The following is a 9,900-nucleotide window of genomic DNA, read 5'->3' as shown; positions in this document are numbered from 1 at the left end:
ATAATTCCAAGCGCTGGGCTGTGATATCAGAATAGAGTTATGACATCAATGGAGGGCAGGCGAGCAGAGGGGAGGCGAGAAGAGGGGAGCCCCTGAGGCGCTAGGCTAGGCCCCCAGAAGTGAAGGCCCAAGAGGGAGGTGGCCAGCTCTGTATTGGCTTCTTACAAACCTGAACATCAGAAAATGACTCACAGGTACTGAGAGATTTGTTGCAAGCCAGCCAACCTGCTGGTGCTTCCCTAGACATTAAGTTACAGAAAAGAAAGCGAACAAGCCATCTTCTAGCGCCCCCCTGTGTCAAGTAAAAGGATACGATCTCTTTTCTGACTTGGAGGTTTGCCTTTGGACCAGGGAGTTGGGTGCAGAGACCCCAAGTGGGCTGGGTGTCAAGGTCCCCCAGGATAGGGTTAAATGCTCGTAGATAAAATGCAGGATGCCCAGTTACATTTGAATTTCAGACACACAATAAATAAATTTTAGTATAAAGACTGCCCAAATATTGCATGACATTCTTATACTAAAATATTATTCATTTTGTATTTGAAGCTCAAATTAAACTGGGTGACCTGTGGGTTTTTGTTTTTTTTTTTTCTGTCACTCTGTTGCCCAGGCTGGAGAGCAGTGGCTCAATCTCGGCTCACTGCAACCTCCACCTCCTGGGTTCAAGCGATTCTCCTGCCTCAGCTTCCCAAGTAGCTGGGATTAGAGGCATGCACCACCATGCCTGGATAATTTTTGTATTTTTAGTAGAAACAAGTTTCACCACGTTGGCCAGGCTGGTCTTGAACTTCTGACCTCAAGTGATCTGTCCACTCCAGCCTCCCAAAGTGTTGGGATTACAGGCAGAAAACACTGCACCCGGCCAACCTGTGTTTGTATATTTTGAATCTGCCAATCCCACTCAAGGAGCTTTTGAAAAAAAATACAAATACCCTCCGCACCCAAAAGTCATTCTCATTCTATTTTAGCAGGGCAGGGGACTTCTTGGGAACCTGTATTATTTTAAAGCTGCGAAAGTGACTATCAAGAACTGCAGTTTACTTTAGTCGAGTGTTTGCCAAGCCGTGTGCCAAGATCTCTTCACACATTATCTAAGCTAATCCTCACAGCACCTGTAAGAGTTGGTTCTATCATGAAACCCATTTTACAAAGGAGAGAAATGATGCAAAAGACAGCAAGCAACTTGTCCAAGGTCACACAGTGGGTAAGTGTGGGAGCCACGATTTGAACCCAGGCAGGCTGGCTCCAGCATCTCTGCTTCCACTGACTTAGAAATCTTTGATTGAAGGGACCCTGGGAAGCACAGAATTGAAGCTTCTAGGGGACTGACAAGCGGAGACTCTGAGGCTCTAGGAAGCCCATGCTCAGACTAACTGCTACGCTACCATGCTTGAGGGGCCAAGCCAAGGAGCAAACACCTGGGAGCAAACATCTGGCCCAGGCAGGAGGCTGGCTCAGGGAAGGCTTTCCTGAATGGCCTCTCCCTGGAGGGTAAACAGACTTGAGGAAAATAGGGTGTGGGAAGGGGCTGGATACTAGGGAACAGACCTTGCCAACAAGAGGTATAGCATTCATGCTGGCTGGCAGCAAGATAGTGTGCCAGTGAAGACAGCAGAAGCTGGATGGGTCTAGAGCACAAGAGGAGCCAGAGAAGAGACATAAATCAAAATTGCTTTTTTTTTTTTGGAGATGGAGTCTTGCTCTGTTGCCCAGGCTGGAGTGCAGTGGTGCGATCTCGGCTCACCGCAAGCTCTGCCTCCTGGGTTCACACCATTCTCCTGCCTCAGCCTCCTGAGTAGCTGGGACTACAGGCGCCCGCCACCACGCCCAGCTAATTTTTTGTATTTTCAGTGGAAACGGGGTTTCACCGTGTTAGCCAGGATGTCTCGATCTCCTGACCTCGTGGTCTACCCGCCTCGGCCTCCCAAAGTGCTGGGATTACAGGTGTGAGCCAACGCACCCGGCCCAAAATTGCATTTTATTTTTATTTTATTTTTTATTTTTTGAGATGGAGTCTCACTCTGTCACTCAGGCTGGAGTGCAGTAGTGTAATCTCGGTTCACCGCAACCTCTGCTTCCCAGGTTCAAATGATTCCCTCCTGACTCAGCCTCCAAATAGCTGAGACTACAGTTGCACACCACTATGCCTGCTAATATTTCTATTTTGGGTAGAGATGGAGTTTCGCCATATCGCCCAAGCTGGTCTCGAACCCCTGGGCTCAAGTGACCCACCCGCCTCGGCCTCCCAAACTGCTGGGATTACAAGTAAAAGTATTATACTTGTATGGTTTGCATTTTGAGTTAAATTTTGTATAAATAAGAAGTATAAATCAAGATTCATTTTATTGCATATGGATGTTCAATTGTTCCAATACTACTTGTTGAAAAGACTATCTTTTCTCAATTAAATTGTTTCTGCACCTCTGTCAAAAGCCATCTGACCATATTTGTGTGGGCCCATTTCTGGACTCTCTATTCTGTTCCATTAATGTATATGTCTATCTCATTAATCTATATAGTGTTTGCCAACATCACACTGTCTTGTTTCTTTGTGTTAAGTCTTAAAATTGAGTAATTACTCCACCTTTATTCTTATTTTTCAAAGTTGCTTTAGCTATTCTAATTTCTTTATCTTTTCATATAAATGTATAAGTTTGTCTATGCTGAGAAAATGTCCTGCTAGGATTTTTATTGGAATTGCATTCAAGCTACTGATCAGTCAAGGGAAAACTCACGTCTTTACTCTCTTGGCTCTTCTGATCCATGAGCATTGTATATCTCTCCATTTATTTTTGTCTTCTATTTCATCAGTATTTAACACTATTTACATATAGATACTATATTAGTTTTGTTATAATTATATCTAAGTATTTCATGGGGTCATTGTAAGTGATTTTTTAAAATTTTTTGTTACCAATTGTTCATTGCTAATACACAGAAATATGACTGGCCTTTATGTACTGACCTTGTATCCTGTGACCTTGTTAAACTCACTTACTCTAAAAATATTTTTGTAGATTTCCTAGGATTTTTCTACACAGCCATCATGTTGCTTGCAAATAGGGATAGCTCTGTTTCTTTCTTCCCAATCTGAGTGCCTTTGACTTCTTTTTTCTTGCATTATAATACTGGCTAGTATTAGGATGAATATGAGCAGTGAGCATGGACATCCTTGACTTTACTGATCCTAGGCGGAAAGTAAAGCGTTCAGTCTTCTGTCACTACATATGATGTCAGTTTCTTGAAGATGCCCTTAATCAGGTGGAGGAATTTCCTAGTTTGCTGAGAGTTTTTACCATGAATGATGTTAAATTTTGTCAAATGCCTTTTTCTGTATCAATTGATATTATAATGTAGTTTTTCTTAGATTGTTAATATTGTGATTCCATTTATATTGATTTTCTTTTTTCTTTTCTTTTTTTGAGACAGAGTCTTGCTCTGTTGCCCAGGCTGGGGTACAGTGGTGTGATCTCCACTCACTGCAACCTCCGCCCTGCCAGGGTTCAAGTGATTCTCCTGACTCAGCCTTCTAAGTAGCTGAGACTACAGGTGTGCACCACCATGCCTGGCTAATTTTTGTATTTTCAGTAGAGACAGGGTTTCACCATGTTGGCCAAGCTGCTCTTGGACTCCTGACTTCAAGTGATCTGCCTGCGTTTGCCTTCCAAAATGCTGGGATTACAGGTGTGAGCCACTGCCCCCAGCCCCATTTATTGATTTTCAAATATGGAACCTATCTTGCACCTATCTTGCACTCCTGGCATGAAATCCACTTGATCATGGTGTAATATTCTATTGTATTGCTGGTTTCAAATTGTTAATATTTTGTTGAAGATGTTTTCATCTATGCTCATGAGAAATATTGCTCTGAAGTTTTATTTTCTTACACTATCTTTGTTCAGTTTGGTATCAGGGTATGCTGTCCTTATAAATGAGTTAGAAATTACTCACTCCTGGCCAGGCACAATGGCTCACTCCTGTAATCCTAGCACTTTGGGAGGCTGAGGCGAGCAGATCACTTGAGGTCAGAAGTTCGAGACCAGCCTGGGCAACAGCTCAAGACTCTGTCTCAAAAAAAAGAAAAAAAGAAAAAAGTCTGGGTGCAGTGGCTTATGCCTGTAATCCCAGCACTTTGGGAGGCCGAGGCGGGCGGATCACCTGAGGTCGGTAGTTCAAGATGACCCTGGCCAACATGGTGAAACCCTGTCTCTACTAAAAATACAAAAAAAATTAGCTGGGCATGGTGGCACATGCCTGTAATCCCAGCTACTAAGGAGGCTGAGGGAGGAGAACTGCTTGAACCCGGGAGGCAGAGGTTGCAGTGAGCCAAGACTGCACCACTGCACACTCCAGCCTGGGCAACAGAGCGAGATTCTGTCTCAAAAAAAAAAAAAAGAAAAGAAAAATTAAAAAAGAAAAGAAATTACTCACTCCTCTTCTGTTTTCTGGAAGAGATTGTGTGGAAATAGTGTTATTCTTTTTTCAAATATTTGATAAAATTTACCTGTGAAATCATGTAGGCCTGAAGACTTCTTTTTTGAAGTGTTTTAAACTATAAATGCAACTTCTTTAATAGTTATAGGATTATTCAGTTTATGGATTTGATCTTGGGCAAGTGTTAGAATTTGATTTTTGAAGATTGGTTCATTTCATCCAAGTTGTCAAATTTGTCAGCAGAGTTGTCTGTAGCATTCCTTTTATGTATTATTTATCTATTTTATGTTTTTGTAGTATTGTCCTTTTATGTTTGTTTGTGCTATTAATTGTTTATTTCATTCCTGATGTTGGTAATTTGATATTTTCATTTTAGCAGTCTATCAAATAAGTTGGGTTAAGGCCACACATAGTGACCAGCCTTCTCTGGGTGGTGGTTTCACTGTTTGTTCCATTTTCAAAGCCTTTGCAGTACTATTTGTTTTTGTTTTTGAGACAGAGTCTTGCTCTGGAGTGCAGTAGTGCAATCTCAGCTCACTGCAAGCTGTGCCTCCCAGGCTCAAGCGATTCTCCTGTCTCAGCCTCTCGAGTAGCTGGGATTACAGGTGTGCACTACCATGCCTGGCTAATTTTTGTATTTTTAGTAGAGACGGGGTTTCACCGTGTTGGCCAGGCTGGTCTCGAACTCCTGGCTTCAAGTGATCCACCTGCCTCGGCCTCCCAAAGTGCCAGGTTACACCGCGCCCGGCCCTTTGCAGTACTAGTTGGATCTGTTCCACGTGTGTGCCAGCCAGTGGCCACAGGGACGTGGGTATTTATGTAGCTTTAAGTTCAGTTCTCAAAATCTTTAGTATGCTGTTTAGGATCAGATCCATCCATGTGTGGCTTGGACGTGAAGCCAGGAGTTCATGAAAACAACGTTATTGGGTCACACTCCCAAGGTGTTCTCTCTCTGTGATCTGCTGTTTTTTTCTGGTTCTCTTGGGCTCTGTTTCAGTCCTCTGGCTGCCCACTTCCCACCACCGCACCTATATCGGGGGTTAAGTGGTAGGAAGAGTGAGAGAAAAATGCAACAGGGGTTCCCTCACTTCTTGGGACCAGAGCTCTTCCTACTGGTGTGGATGGATTCCTCTGAGTTTTTGGTACCTGCAGGCCTCTCATCGCCACTGCTATCACTGACAGGGGAACCTTTCCTCCTTGAGCCTGAACTAGAGGGCTTCTCCAGGAGTTTTCTCTGTCTGCTCACTTCTGGGTCTCTCCTGAGTCCACTCTAGAAGATACTGGAGGGAAAAAATTGTAACCTCACCACCTGTTCGGTGTTACCTCAGATTCTGGTCTTCTCCAGTCTGCTTGTGGCTACTTAATTTTCAGGGTGCTCAAATAGCTGCTCTGTGCATTGTGTCCACATTTTATTTTATTTTATTTTTGAGACAGAGTCTCGCTCTGTCACCCAGGCTGGAATGCAGTGGTGCCATCTCGGCTCATTGCAACCTCTTCCTCCCAGGATCAAATGATTATCATACCTCAGACTCCCCAGTAGCTGGAACTACAAGCGTGCACCACTACACCCGGCTAATTTTTGTATTTTTAGTAGAGACGGGCTTTCACCATGTTGGCCAGGCCGGTCTCAAATTCCTGGCCTCAAGTGATCGGCCTGCCTCAGGCTTCCAAAGTGCAGGGATTAGAGGCATGAGCCACTGTGTCTGGCCCTGTCCACGTTTCATAGCTGCAGAGTGAAATCTTCTCACTTAATCCTACCTGGAACTGCAACCGAGCGGAATTGAATTTTAAAAGACTCACTCGTGCTGTCCAGACTCTGGGAGGTGAGGTAGTGAAGCTGGGTTGGAGGCTAGGCAGATGGAGGGCAGTGGGCAGATGTGAAAGTGCTCAGGTCTGGCACTGACAGGCTCTGCTGACAAGCTGCACGTGAGGGATCAGGGAGGGCAGGACTCAAGGTGACACCCAGGTTCACTTCTTAGTTATCTGCCAGGTCTGGAAAGTGACCTGAGACCTTGGCTAGGACAGTTTCAAAGTAGCGAGTGGTGGGTCATATGCAGTGGGAAGAGGCCAGGAGAGAGGTTGAGGCTACAGGAGTGAGAAAACAGCAATAAGGCTGGGTGCAGTGGCTCACGCCTGTAATCCCAGCACTTTGGGAGGCTGAGGCGGGCAGACCACTTGAGGTCAGGAGTTTGAGACCAGCCTGGCCAACATGGTGGAACCCTGTCTCTACTAAAAATACAAAAATTAGCCAGGCATGGTGGTGCCCACCTGTATACCCAGCCACTTGGGAGACTGAGACAGGAGAATCACTTGAACCCGGGAGGCGGAGGTTGCAGTGAGCCAAGATCATGCCATTGTACTCCAGCTTGGGTGACAGAGAAAGACTCTGTCTCAAAAAAAAAAAAAAAGAAAAGAAAAAGAAAAAGAAAACAGTGATAAAACCAAGTCCCCCAGCAAGAGGGAGAAAATCACCCTTTGAAGCTGGCACTGCTTCAAAGGGGAGAAATGTCTCCATTGGAATCATTTGGGATTCACATGGCAGGGCGGATGCAGGGAGCGTGTAATGGCAGAGAGCTGAGGGGCTCAACTGTGGATCTGGTTTTGTTCTATGCATGAGGAAGCAAGATCTTTTGCACTGTGGCAGGAGGCAGCAGTGAAAATACACAGAGTAGCAAAGACGTCTAGAGCCAATGGGAGATGGAAGAGAAAGGTGGTGGGGGACTCACACAAAGGGGACAGGTACTGATCAAGGCCAGCAGATATTCTGGGTTTGAGGAGTGTGGTCTGCATGGCTGGGAGGGTCACTGCAGAACGTGGCTGCATAGCATGTGTATGTGTGCTCAGCAAAGGGCCCTATCACCCCTGCCTGAAGGTAGAAGGTGCAGAACTGACAGGTCATCACCCAAAGACCAGCAATGTCATTTCTGTCAGCTGAGTGGCCACCACACTCCAGTGACTGCTGGGCAGTTTGTAGCATAATTTGATTTATCCCTCTTGACAACTCTAAGAGGTTTTTGTTTGTTTGTTTGTTTGTTTGTTTTATGGAGTCTCGCTCTGTCGTCCAAGCTGGAGTGCAGTGGCATGATCTCAGCTTACCGCAACCTCCACCTCCCGAGTTCAAACGATTCTTCTGCCTCAGCCTCTCAGGTAGCTGTGACTACAGGCATGCGCCACCATGCCCAGCTAATTTTTGTATTTTTACTAGAGACGGGGTTTCACCATATTGGTCAGGCTGGTCTCGAACTCCTGACCTCGTGATCCACCCACCTCAGTCTCCCAAAGTCAAAGTGCTGGGGTTACAGGCGTGAGCCACCGTGCCTGGCCCCTAAAAGGTCTTTATCATTACATTTACTTTGTGGGTGAAGAGACAGAGGCAGAGGGACCTAGCTTATAAGTGTCTGGATTCGGGCCCAACCTGTCTAGTGCCTGGGCTGCCGCATGGTTAGATAGAGGACAGACAGGTGTGAAGGAAGCCAGACAACCAGGAGAGAGAGGAAGAACTCACCCCAGCAGGGGTGAACCACAGGGCGAGGCCAAGCGAGAAACGAAAACAAAAATGCAACTGCCACCTGGAGGAGTCAGATCTGGAAGGGCACCGGAAGGGTAACTGCTGTGGTGGCCAGAAAAGGGCTTCTGACTTTAAGATTACTGAGCCAGAGCCCGCAGGGAATGGAGGTGGCCATGTGGGGCAGAGGTGGACAGGGCCTAGTGAGGTCAGGCTGCGTGGGGACTGGTGCACCACGTTAAGGCACGGCTGAAGACGCGACGGCATGCCGACCAGGGAACGAGGCTCAGGGGTTGAGGACAAGCTCCATGGCCAAGGGCCCTGGTGGACCTGAGGGCTGAGATGGGTGGGGTGCAATCTTAGCAGACACCAAGACACCAGGATTTGGAAGAATGAGTGGCATGGGGAGGGGAACACTGAAGAGGGGCATAATCGACCAGTCTCTATGCCAGGTTTGCCCCTCTTGGAGGGTGGGGGCTGCGTAGGTGAAAGTTCCTTCTCCTGGTTGGACTCTTCTCCCCAGAGGTCCCACATTCTGATGACCCCACGGGGACCTTATAAAGACAGGTGAGCAAGCCAGCCCTGGCTCACTCAACATGCCCTCAGAAGGGCCTCAATCCAGCCACCAGATGGCAGCTGGGAACAAGACAAAGCTTCCCGAAGTCAAAGGAGGCCTACACTTCAGAAGCTGCTTAAACAACCAATCACACAGTCCTGGGGTTGCCTGATTCCTCATCAGAACAGAAGAAAACTCCATGCCCTTCCTCATATGAATTTTTCTAATAAAGTATAAGAAAGGAATTGAGAATCTGATAATAAGGACTCTCTTGAAAGGCTGCTTGGTCCTGTGGTGAGCTCTGGTCTCTCTGGCAATATGGGGCCCTGTCCATCTCCAGCCCAGAAGGGAAGTCTCCTGATCTCTAGCCCAGGACATCATCTGAGGTCCCAGCCATCAGCTGCCCAGAACTCTGCACCCACTCTGCTCTAAGCGCCCCTGTGGGTATGGCATGCCCAGTGGGTGTAAAGCATGACTGTTTAGTGGCCACGGCCTACACAGCTGTAGATGTTATCCGTCAGCAACTGAGAAGTGCCCACAGGAGGACACAAGTGAGCTGATCCTGGCTAGGGTGTTGGAGATGCATGGGCTGAAAGCATCAGGAAGAACGAGGTCAGGAAGATAGGGTCCTAGCAAGAAAGAGGAGAGGCTGCCCAGCAGAAAGAAGAAAGAAAAGGGGGTCTATACAGGAAGAAAGCAGAGGGGTCAAGGACGGGGAGTTTTTATGAGCTTGAAGACAGCTGTGGGGAAGATCAGGATGGGGACAGGAAAATGTAGTCAGCAGAAAGCTATATGGCAACGGGAGGCTTTGAGGTGGAGTAAGGGCAGCCCCAAGAGGCAATGACCAAAGATCATCCAGAAGCCAGGGGGCTTGACAGGTCACCCCCTGCCTCAGCACAGCAGCAGGAGGTCCATGCAGAGGAGCTCCAGGTGGAGAAGTCAGACACACATGGAGACCCCAACATGAGGCCGGTGGGGCAGGACAGCACAGCACACAGGCTTCCCTGAGGCCAAGGGAGAGCCCTCGGGGGTGACACAAAGGACATGGGGAAGGTAAGGCAGCTTGCTACAGAGCAGGGTGGGGTGTAAGCCAAGAGGCACAGGGAGAAGGTGAGGAGGTGCCTACTGCACCCCAGGTACAGCTCTTCTCTCCTCTGCATGGGCCAGCGTACCTGTGCTGCCCACATGAGTCTCTCCTCAGCCCCAAACAGTGAGCTCCTCAAAGGCCAGGTCCAAGCCTGTGCCTGTTCATCTCTGAGTTCCCTGCATCTGGCTCAGCCCCCAGGACACACAAGGACACCATTCAAAGTCTGCTGAGGGACATATGCATGCACTTTACTGCATAAGAAACATTTTGCCTTTCAGTGACCTTGCAGGATTGCATTGCTTTCTTTCACAGAACAGG

The 9,900-nt window shown here is 47.3% G+C and overlaps 1 protein-coding gene and 1 long non-coding RNA gene across 14 annotated transcripts in view; one reads left to right on the top strand and one right to left on the bottom strand.

Moving 5' to 3' along the window:
• Window positions 1–9,900, bottom strand: part of OSBP2 (oxysterol binding protein 2) — a 238,736-nt gene that overhangs the window by 140,410 nt on the left and 88,426 nt on the right.
• Window positions 48–8,751, top strand: LOC129052622 (uncharacterized). Of its 4 annotated transcripts, none has more exons than XR_008517703.2 (6): window positions 48–194; window positions 969–1,204; window positions 2,083–2,265; window positions 3,430–3,684; window positions 7,482–7,581; window positions 8,463–8,751. It is a non-coding gene; the product is annotated as an uncharacterized LOC129052622 (long non-coding RNA). The 4 variants fall into 4 exon arrangements; XR_008517701.2 differs by having other exon boundaries at window positions 51–194; window positions 2,173–2,265; window positions 3,589–3,684; XR_008517702.2 differs by lacking the exon at window positions 3,430–3,684.

The sequence above is a fragment of the Pongo abelii genome, chromosome 23 (assembly GCF_028885655.2).
Source record: "Pongo abelii isolate AG06213 chromosome 23, NHGRI_mPonAbe1-v2.0_pri, whole genome shotgun sequence".
In the NCBI taxonomy this organism is placed as follows: Eukaryota; Metazoa; Chordata; class Mammalia; order Primates; family Hominidae; genus Pongo; species Pongo abelii.
Note: the sequence above shows the minus strand (reverse complement) of the source record. Positions and strands in the feature narration are given on the sequence as shown.